At 40.4% G+C, this 12,085-nt stretch overlaps 1 long non-coding RNA gene across 1 annotated transcript in view; it reads left to right on the forward strand.

Moving 5' to 3' along the window:
• Positions 1-8,560: 8,560 nt before the first annotated feature.
• LOC139772776 (uncharacterized) overlaps positions 8,561-12,085 on the forward strand; it is a 156,049-nt gene continuing 152,524 nt past the window's right edge. The window contains exons 1-3 of the long non-coding RNA XR_011718198.1: positions 8,561-9,158; positions 9,336-9,410; positions 10,079-10,117. This is a non-coding gene — a long non-coding RNA (uncharacterized lncRNA). The remainder of the gene's footprint in view (positions 9,159-9,335; positions 9,411-10,078; positions 10,118-12,085) is intronic.

Below are 12,085 nucleotides of genomic sequence, written 5' to 3' on the forward strand. Positions count from 1 at the left end.
CAAGTTGCAATGCGTGTCATTTTTTCTGTTTTTGGTGTGAAACGTTTTTCACGCGGAGTCACAGCTGCAAAATTCACGTATGACTTTCTCCAAATAGCGGCTCACCACTCGGTGACGTTGTAGAAATAGAACGCGCAACGTCGAAAAAGCGGCAGACAACGTGTAATTATTTTATCCTTTCTGGCGTGTAATTTGGGGCGTGCACCACGCTCGTGAACTCGCTGACTCGATGCAGGGGGGGGGGAGACGTGGAAATGGTGTGGCCGGAGTCCACGGCAATGCCGTAGCCCAGAGGGGCGTGTGTCTCGGACAGGGCCAAGTGGGGTGCAACTGACAGCGGAAGACAATTAGCCTTCTGATACATCCAATGTCGCGTGATATGCTTCGCGTAGGAACTTTACAAAGATTCGTTTCACGCATCGCAACACGCGGAGCAAAATACGGGGCGCGATAGAGGCCGTTGATTCGTAATCTACTGTAGGAAATATAATACACAAGGAAGTCATGCAATTAACTGACCTACGTATATTCTATTATGTTTGGATTTTAATATTTAAGAAAAAAAAGTTTCGGTAAAAACGGTGGACTTTAATGTAGAACTTTTGTCAGAATTTTCGAGTGACACCGCAAATTCATAATTTTAACAATGAGTTGCAAAAAAATCGAGGATCGTTAAATGACGCCAATGGGTCAACCTCGCACGCTAGCAAGTTGTAACAGGTTTAGTCGGGCGAGGATACGATCTGCGATGATTCCGTCGTCCTAATCTTGTGCCTATTAGTGCGGCATTATTTTCCGTGGTAGACATCAAAGAGGATTTCCCGCGGGCTCATTGTATCGCAACGATAATTCCTCGTTATTAGCAACCGCCGTCGTCGGGGCGTTGGTCTCATGTCGGCTTACCACACCCCAAGTGCCGAAACAAATCCTCCCGAATTGGTGGTGCCGATGCAAAGGAGCTTCTACGGCGCATAACGCAATAGCTCCAACAAAGGATCGGTCGGGGAGACGGCGATTGTGGCGGCTAATCCCCGTGAAAAATGCGTTGCAGGTGGACGAATCCACCATCGTCGTCGACGCTCAGGTGAAGCCGCGCGGGGGAAGACCTGAGTTTTTCCGACGCGAAGGGTGGATTAACAAGATATCCTTGGTGATCTCCGAATAGCCGACCCGGGAAGTGAAATTTGCGGGGACTTTCTGAATTCGCGATGAGCTTGAACGCTATCATTTTACCAGTCATCGACGTAACATAGAGAGAGAAGAGATAAGAGTGTAGAGATACAAAAATAATATTTATATTATATTGAGAAAGAATTCTGCATTTGATAATTATAGATAACATTAAAATAAGAGAAAAACCTGTATTTTAAAAAACCATGTTTTGAAACTGACCTTCTTTAAAGAATACGTTAACTATTTTATTAAATATTATATTATAGTTTGCGTTACTATAACGTAAAGAAAGTTTACGCAGTTTACGCGAGATATATATGTGCGTGGGCTATATAATCAAAATCCGTTAAATCAAACCCTACTAAGCAGCTTTAATGGTTCGTGATTTAATCAGGCTGTGCAGTAGCTACTACGTCCGAGTTGGCCCGAAAATAAGACATAAATTCTCGAATACACCCAGCTATCGTGCGCGACCATAAAACACCGCCGCGCGATCTTATTTAGCCGTATATTTTTCCCCACGAGCGGTTCACAATGCCCCAATATCTTACCGTCGCAATATACCACGGGCTATCCTTTTCTTCTCGATGGACTTTTCAATTCGGGGCATCGGATCTTTGTCACCGGGATCGAGGACGCCAATTCGCCCGCACACAAAAGGACCGCGGCGACCGTAGATCTCGTTGAAAACTGAATTCCCCCCGTTGCCCCTTCTTTCCCCTCCGCCCATCCGCCAGTTGCTTGATGGACAGAATAATTCGGTGAGAATGAAAATTCATGTCCTTCGGCGGTCCTTCCCTACCACGCACGATTCGCACTAGGGTTCTCGAAAGCCCGTGAAATCCTAACGCGCTGGTCAAACCGCCGGATAAGTGGGTATCTGCTGGTACAAAAGAAAAGATACCCTCCACCTTTCGCTATCACCGTCCACCAGATTTCCCTTATCCCTCGCAGATACGTGCCAATTGTTGGCGGGACGAACGACCAAATGGTAATAAATCGGTACGTAGGTGGTATTATATTCGAATGCTTCTTTTATAAAAAAAAAAGCCTTTCCTTGCGATAAATGAGAAAATAATAAACGCAGTAAAAAGTTATAAAAGTGATCAAAATCTTCTTATATTCACTTCTTCGCTATAAGTTTTCTCTAAAATATTTTTATTACTGGCAATATTTATCACACATGTGTAAACAACGAAGATTACAAAACAACACGTTAATTCTCTAGTTGGCGCACAAAACCACCCACAGTTACCGCTGTTAATGCGGACGATCCTCCCCCGTCTTTAAAAAAACCACTTTACTCAGAGGCAGATCGGTTTTCAAATCGTTCATAAATAATGAATCCGGCTGCGGGTTGCACCGCGCAACGTCAGTCAGGCACGCTGATTGCAGCATTGAGGACACGTGTCGCGGATCAATCGTCAGACGCGTGTCAGTATTTTCGTATCATCGCCGAAGGGTGCTTACTACTCCTCTCTCTGTCTCTTTCTTTCTCTCTGTCTACCATCTTTTATCCCGTCAATTCTCTTCCTCCTCCTTCACATTCGACTACTTCCTTCTTCTTTTATGTCGTCGCCCCTGCTGCCTCGAGTTTGCACGCAAAGCCAAACGAGTGTCGCGGGGAAAGCCAAACGACGCGACGTGCAGGATCGGGTTTTTTTAAAGCGACCAGACGACGCTTTAATGCGACCGGGATTATGCGGATGGACCGAAGCTACGGATTTTGCTCGAGATCGGCACGAATAAGGGGCGTGCAAACAGAGGTCTAAGAACGTCCCTCAGTTCGTCACGTCGATCGCTTGTCAGCTGCTGGGATTTGCCGCTTTTTAATTAAAAAAGCCGACGGAGCTTAGATACAGTGTCGGAGGCGGATATAGAACCGCATAAAGTAAAGTGAGTAAAGTAAAGCGCGTGAAAATTATATTCATGGTAATTTCTCTAAAACACACAGCAACTTAATATATACAGAATAACCACGCTATTTTTTCACGACAGGTTCTCTGATCAATTTGAAGCCTTAACGACAATAACGAGGGAGATCATCATTTCTCGTAACTTTTTTAATCTCTCGCATCATCTTTGTAACTAAGTTTGAAATAAGAATTCTATTAAACTCCATCTAAATTCTGAAGAAAATAGTTTTGTAATTTATTTGGTTTACCAAAGTTTACTTCGCGAAAAAGTAAAAAACTTCTTCACTCGCTCAATTCGAAAATTATTTGCGCCTCGACATTTTTGCTAAGCAAAAATTAATCAAATAAACTGACGTTAAAAATAATGCGCAACGTCTCAGTATGAATCTGAAAATTAAGACTTTCTCTTATGTTACAACTGTATTTCTAATGCGCACAACGTAAAAGTATTTTTCAAAGCGATACATCGACAAATGAAATCTGTGCGCGGCGCAGCAACATCATAACTCTTTCGCGAAGGAAATTATCGCGACGTGCCGCGCGAGATGAGCGAAGTACGCAACGGCGGCTGATATCTTCTAGGAAGAAGTTAGGTGCGCTGAAACCTTGAAGTTAGACGGAGAAAAAGAGAGAGGAAGAAAGGTGGACGATGAGTGAAAGACGACGGGCAACCCCGGCTCTAACACGGATAATACTTCGTAAGTGGCGGTTCGTAGCCCCGGGGGCTGGCAATCTTCATAGAGCATCGTCTTCGAGACGTTTTAGGCTTTGCTCGATTAGATGCTCGTTCCGCTTCGCCGGGCTAATTTGTCTTCGAAAACGTTACGTCGGCCACGCTTCGGCTTTGTACAGCTAGCTTTGCGAATTTTCTCGGTTCGGTTCGCTATCGAGCAGCCTTCCTTCGCGCGAGAACAGTTAAAAAAACTGCAAGTCTGTTGTTTACGCCGAGAAGAAGTTACGGGATAAAGACGTACGCGCGCTAGTAAGGGCCTGAGCACGCTCGTCTTGAAGACGGTCCGTAATTTTGTTTGAGAAACGGTACCGACAGTGGCAGAAATTATTTCATGGCCTTTGCTCGTAGCAGAATATCTATAACGTAGATAACAGCGCGGTTCATTGGAATTGCAGACGCACGCGTTATTTTGTACAGGCATAAAAATGGTTTCTATAAATTATTTGTTTTAGACTTCGAATTTGATTTAAAAATGTTCACCATTAGATTACTTGTGTAAAAAAAAAGATTTTAGACGTTCGGAAGTGCATGCAGTCCGAGATGCAGTCATATTGCAGAATAACCGTTATAATATCCATTATAGTTGAGCAAAAAGCGCGTTACTTTCTCATAATGCAATCGAAATATTATCTACAATATAATACTACTGCATGAAATGCGTTATATCCGCCAAAGTTTATGTATAATGACGGCACTGTCACGACGGAAATTATTACTTTGCAGAGTCAAATGAAATTACATCATACGTATCGGCGAAAAAAAATGCGGGGCTGTCGTTATGTCAATGATATAATTTCTGCAAACAGAACAGAAAAGCGGTAGCGAGACGGCGGGAACGACGACGACGACGTATGATTATTGTGTCGGCTTGTGTGTGCGAGTCGCGAAACGGCACCCCTAATGTCTCTCCATGGTGTATGGCGCGCGGCCGCGGTATTTGCTCGCTTTCCGAGTATTTGATATTCGTAATGCGCATGAATCATGACCGGGAGGTACCGCTCGCTCGCCCGAGATGTGATTATATGGTGTCAGTGACGTATACGCGCAAGGAGGCCCGCACTTTGTACACGGCGGCGTATTATTAAGCCGACAATACGTTGGGGTTGCTGCGGCTGGCCGATGGGGTCGAAATTCGACTCCCATGCATCATAATGGAGAGACGCGTGCGGGGCCGGGCTGCCATTTAAAAAGTGCTATAATTATACGGACCCCCGCCTACTGCTTGTGTCGATCGCGGGAGGAAAATCGGGGTGTGCATCGAACGAGACTCGTCGCCCCGAAAAATCACAATTTTTTGCCCGCGATTAAAGTTTGTTTAAAAATTCTTGAATACATAGCTTTTGTGTTTCAAAAGATATACAACTACAATTACATTTTCTCATGCAAACGTAATTTTTAAGCATATATATATTTAAATAATTTAGATTTCTCACAATCAGTTTTGGAAAGAATATTTTTTCATAAGTTATATTATAGTATTATTTTTTTAATTCTTATTGTCGCATTACGCTCATTTCCCTCTAATAAAAAAGCACACGCCAAACGGAACCTGCAGTTTATAGCACCCTGCAATTATAGATTTCTCACCACCGATCGTTCCACTCATTCTTTTCAAACCGAATTAACGATTGTTAGCCTTTCACCCCTACGATTATTCTTCGTGTACATTTCACGTCACACGATTACATCGCCGTTTTCACTTCCGCGGGTCATAATTACGGTTAACGGAATGAATGCCCCGGTTGAATATTGTGCCACTTAAATTCCATTAATTTACCGTTCACGAGGTTTCTAAAAAAGCTACGCAACGCGAATGGAAATTCGATTGTGCCGACTTACGATGTTCATAAAATGCAAATGTCGAAATGCAGCTCGAAGTTATTCACGCAACGCCTAGGCGGGACAATTATCGCTAGAGACAAGAAACTCATTATCTAAAAATTGCAGCGAAAATTGTAAGAAAATCAATCGTTTCTTCGCGCTCCAAATAACGTACGATTGTAATAACGGCTGATTTATGGTTTCTTTCCTCCGCGGTCGACGATCGTTCCGATCCACTGAACGACTTTCATCCAGCGTCGCTTGAGATAACGTCACGCGATAACGCTGATACTCTAAAGGATCGAATTATTGCGATTTATCGGTACGTCTTTTTATGGATAAAATGATGGAAAATTATAATAATCGGGAGAATATACGGGAATATAATTTAAAAATAATTAACATGTGTATGCGTCTTTCTATTTAAGCAAAATACTGTGTAAAATCCTTTAATTGAAACATAATAATAATTATTTCTTTATCTCATTAATATAATCAGATAATATATATTAATTATATATCTTGCAGATATTTTGCTATTAGATATTGCATCATTATATATTGTCATAAAACACAACATCAAACATCACGCACAGCTTGGCATACGAGAGCTAGAGAAACCGGTTAAGTCACTTATTAGAAGCAATGCATTTTCGTTATCGGCAATTTATTTATCTTAGGCATGCACGAACCTTGATTTGATTTAAACGAGTGAATTAATTCGTTCCGTAAGAATGCGATAAATAATAAACATACTGTTTCAACTGTGCGTTTTATCAGAATATATTGGAGTATAAACAAATCTATATTGCATTAATCGTTTTTATCGTTGAACGTAAAAGAACAAATATTTTACACAGTGGACTATTTTTCCCCTTCTATTTCTGATTTGCGCGATAATATTAATTATTCTCGTTTTCAACGTTTTTTAATGTATGTATTAGTTAATTGAAATCTGCGTATTAAATATTATAAAGAAGCTTTTTCTTTATCCTCCTTTTTCCGTATCTCTCAAAATAAATTCAGATCGTAAATGTGTTATGAAAACGTAATTATTTCCATTATCCCTTATCGAAACTTTGATATTAAAATTTAAATTGCAGACTGCAAAAATTTAACTAAAAAACTCAATTGTTTGCAGCTATTTCCGTTACCGTTTCTCCGCGTCGGTGAACGTTTAAACGGTAATTTAATTAACATATGTTATACATTATCCAACCACTACATATAATCACCGATTAATTTTTATATCTATCTTTTTTTTATCAATCGCATATGTAACTTTCTTGTACTCACATATGTTGTTCTTCGTTGCTCCTCGTTGCTCCTCTCGATCCTCGCTGTTGAAGACGATGCCATCCTGACAATAGGCTCGCACAAGACACTCACGCATATACGGCAACGACAGTACGATAATAATTTTTTTAACGACGCTCGAGAAGCATATGTCTCACATCGCGCTTTGAACTTCCCGTCGTATTGAACGTAATTTGCACACCTCCGTGCTCGGAGTACGAAAAATAACGTTCGCCATATCGAGCGACTCGCGAGACGGAAAGCCACAGTGAACTATATATACTAAAACATACTAGAATGTGAATTCCCACAGCGTCTGGACCACGAGAAGAAAAGACGGGTTGCTTTGCGACCATTTTGTCTGCTTAGCAGATTAGTCAATAGTATTCAATGTGTCGTGAAGTACAGTAACAGAAAAAAAAACAGGTTTTTTGGCCGCATTCTCCCTCTCGTTCGTCCCGCTTTTTTCTCGAGTCGAGTTCACATTCCAGTTTAGCATATAGTTCACTGGAAAGCCATGTATCGCGTCGTCTTAACAATCAGCTCGGAACGCGTGACGCGGACGGAATATTCGGCGGCCGTGTCGGCCGGCGCGTATTCGCACTTCGCACCTTGCGGAGCGGGCGGCGGTGGCCGCGGTGGGTCGACTGGCACGCGACGCACGGCGCTCGGAGTCTGGAGACACGTCATCGCGACGTCACACCGTCACTTGTTTTCAAGCGCGGTAACCTTGTTGTCGTTCTCACGAGGACAATCGGACGGTTAGGCAGCGGCGCGCGGTTATATCGTGTGTCGTCGCGTTATTACTCCTCGAGACTCGAGACGCCATAACGGGTTGCACGGAGCGAGATGCCGACGGGTCGCACGATCGAACTGTGTGAAGCTAGCACGGTCCGAAGTTGGCACGCTCGACTAAGTTCCGACGGAACTATTGGCCGGTTTTCATAGTCGGATCTTATTTCAACTCGGGCAGCAGGATGACGTCTAAAAACGTCTTAATGACGTTAGAGACGTAATTAAGACGTTATTAATATGTCATTTCACTTTGCTACCTGGGAAAATCGTCTTAAGTAATATCTTAAGATGCTTATACGCGATTGGTTAATGACGTGGATGCTCTGTGATTGGTTAATGAGTACTTAAAGCCGGTCTCAAATATAAGAACCGACTATGAATACCGGCCTATGGTCTGCTTTTGTCGAAACGTTTCGTTGGTTCGAATAACTCCGGTACGTAGGAAGATTTGAACGAAAGCAGTATTATAATCATGAGATAGGAATTATAACAACGATTATTTCGCGCCGAGACACTTTGCTCGCAGGCTTTATTTTTCTCGATTAATTGCGATTCGTTGGAGCGCGCATCGCGACAGACTTGCGACCATCTTCCGACGGAATTGTGGTCAGTCTGTTACTCCGTTGACTTCTCCCGTCGGGACGTTTCGTTGGTTCGAATAGCTCGGGTACGTAGAAAGATCTGAACGAAACCAGCGCATGATTAGGTAGGAATTATAACAACGATCGTTTCACCGAGATTTTCATTTTCCTTGATTTATTATTCGCTAGAGCGCGTCGCGCGTCGCGTCAAATTTATTGGAGTAACGTCTATCGCGCGAGCATTCAGAGCGAAACGACGATCGCGTTCTCAATTACCGTGTTCCGCGAGTACTTATCATCAATCTTTGTTCCCGTATCTATATTTATCTATGACATCTATGTTGTCGCGGGATAGTAATCGTTAAAACGCGGGCGTGTAACGCTCGTTACACAGAATCGGGGAAAATGCATGAAAATGCCGCTGCTGGGAGCAACAGGTTAGAATGTAGTTGCGACGGGCGGCGCAATGAAGTTGGTTGACAGTGCGACTTTTCGATCTCGTCACCCGCGCTTCAGATTCGTTCGTTACATTAATCTACGCCCTAAGCACGTCGCGTCGTCATCGCCGAGCGGATCGTGGCTTCGTGCAACGTTATTTCGGCGTCGTTTTCTCGCCGCGGTATAATGAAACGCGTGTCGCGTACGATTAATATCGGGAGTGCCGTGCAAAGTGCCGCGCGATCGTTGCATTGTGATGATTAGTATACGCGCGATCGCAGTTAAATATACCTTCGCGAGTGAATATTGTGTGAGTGCTCCATGAAGGAGCAGTAATGGCGGGACAGAGGTCTGAGGGGAGGAGGAGGCCTGGGAGGCGTCGGGCGACGGCGGAGCAACCGTGAGGTGAATAATTGATTATTTATTTGTTACTGGAGTTAAGTTAGGATTAATCCCTTATTAATCTCCGCGATAGAATATTAGTATCTATATTTTGTATGATATAATGCATGTAAAATATTTTATATAATTTTTTTTAAATGCATATGTTTAAAATATATAATAAAATATGTATACTTACAGGATGGTACGACAGGATGGTCCTTCACGGAATGAGAGAGGTTTCATGACTTTCACGTTCGAACCCTGATGGCTAAGGTAATATTTTTTGCAATAAATTATTTACAGTTATTTAAATCAAATCGATTTAATTAGAGGAAAGGGAAGGATTTAAGAAGGCTCCACTGAGCTATGTTGAAAGTCTGACATGTCAGTCGGCGTAAGTTTATTGAGGTTGAAAAAATGTGTATTACTTATAAAAAATATTATTAGGTTACCGAGATTCAAGCTTTGACTGTAAACGGCTTATTTAATATAAATTGATTTTATACAGGATGTTTCCTAAGTAAGTACAAAAAATTGAAAGAAATATTTCGTGGCTTATTATAGGAAGAAAAGAGGTCCTAACATATGCCCTAAACTGCCATACCTTTTCTTCCTAAAATAAGTCACGGAATATCCCTTTTAATTTTTTGTACTTACTTAGGAAATATCCTGTATAATATTTGATATTTTTATATGGATGTATTATATAAAATATATTTTTATTTAAAATTTGTTCCATGATTATTTCGATTATATAAAAAGTAAATGTTTATTTAGTAAACTAAAATTTTATACCTAAGGTTTCTTCTTTTAAAAATTATGTAACTCTTTCATTATACTTAAAGAGAGCTAAACAAAAATTTAGTGCACGCAATAATTAATGTTTTACGAAAAATAATTATTTTTGGCATTGCTTTAATTTAAGTATTTATATTTCACAGATTTACGTACACACAACTCCGCTGCTGCGCATCGTATTGGTGAGTGTACAATTTCTTTTAATATCGAGTTAATGGATTTTGTAAAAATTACATCTGTGTATAAGATAAGGAACATTAGAAAAGAAATGAAAGATTAAAACTTTCTGGCGATTGTTTACAGAAAAAAATAATCATTCTACAGCCAAGGAAAGCACTTGCTTATTTTATTTTATTTCTTTTAAGTAAGTTTTCTTACAACAATTAAAGAATAATTTCTTACTAATAGTTTTCAAATATCTTGACACAAGTCTTTGAAAAGCCAGAATATTGTTTTGAGTAAATGTAATACTTACAATGACTTACAATGACTTTATGGTAAGATTTGCGGATATATAACCTTATCAAATACTTAATCCGCAAATCCACCATAAAGTCATTGTAAGTATTACATTTACTCAAAACAATATTCTGGCTTTTCAAAGACTTGTGTCAAGATATTTGAAAACTATTAGTAAGAAATTATTCTTTGTTGTAAGAAAACTTACTTAAAAGAAATAAAATAAAATAAGTAAGTGTTTTCTTTGGCTGTAGAATAATTATTTATTTTTATGTGTGTTGGCATTTGAAAATTTAAATTTGCAGTAATAATTTGAGCAAGTTACGATCGATTAATCGATTAAAATGCAATTTTTTCTGCGATGCCAATACAATGGATTAACAGACGACTAATTGTTTAGCGAAAATAAAGCTTGCCAAAACGTATTAAGCACAGTGTTTCCTAAACTGTGTCTCGCTAAAGAAAATGGTAAACAGTTAAAATTATGAGAAACAGTTAAAATTATGAGATAAAAAATCTTGCCAAAAATATACTCTATACATTTTTAAAATATTCATGTTATCTATATGTATAATATTGCAAAAAAAAAAAGATATTTTAAAATAGTCTCCACTGCAAATAGAAACGACATGCATCTGTTACTTTGCAAATAATGCAAGATTTATATTATCTTAGAGTTTTATATTCTTTGATTTTTTGCAACAATTAAAATTGTGATCATGATATCTGAGATACGAAGACGAAAGTTAGAAATAAACTCGTGTCGCGGTCCATCGCGGGATTCTCACGATGAAATTTGGTTTGGGAGACACTGCGGCAGACGGGCAAAGTGCGTGGCTCTCGAATGACAAACACGCGCGAGTCTCTTTGGCGCTGCAAATAAGCTGATTATCCCTCTACTGGCTCTCGTAGCACGCGACCGTTCCGTTTCATCTCTCTCGGCCGCCTCCGTGGCAGTCCAGCCCCGACGAATTCGCTTAATTATCGAACGGCGTTAATTATCGGCCTCGAGCGATTTAGACCTCGATTTAGACCTAGCCGCGACTATTTCACAAGTCGTTGTAAAGCGAGCGGTAATTACTCGATAGCAGAACCACAATCATCGGCTGTCAGCACTAGAAACCGCGCGACACGGGCTTGGGTAAGTGCGCAGCCATTCGAAACGTAAACAATCGCGATGTCGATCGGAGAGTGCGGACTGATAATCACAGCATTTTAATTATTACGTTCATAGCGCAAAGGATAGATCTTACCTTCGGGAATGATGCTTAATCAGTACCGCGTGCAACCAAGGAATCGGATTAAATAGGGGTGTCAATAACAAGGTAATCTGTAATCATTCCCGAGTGCAATCAAAGCGTGAGATCCTTTTTTTAGAATTTTAAACTTTCGTGTGATTTAGTTTATTGGAATACATACAGTTGATATTTTACAATATATATCAGTTTTATCGAATTTAATATTATTATAAATTAAAAAACGTGGTACTCATTGAACTTGTCATTTGTATTTACTATGATTAATGGATATGCTGAACAGACTTCTTATTTTAACATCATTTTAATAATGTTTAAATCAAGATTGATTGAGAGATGATAACGGTGCACGCATGTTATATACACTCACGGTAGAATGACGAATGCGTCGATTTCAGCGTACGAACAAGAAAACAATAAATTACATTGCGCTTG

This window comes from Temnothorax nylanderi, unplaced genomic scaffold, assembly GCF_030848795.1.
Source record: "Temnothorax nylanderi isolate EJ_2023f unplaced genomic scaffold, tnyl_v1.0 TNYL_tig0053_pilon, whole genome shotgun sequence".
NCBI classification, from domain to species: domain Eukaryota; kingdom Metazoa; phylum Arthropoda; class Insecta; order Hymenoptera; family Formicidae; genus Temnothorax; species Temnothorax nylanderi.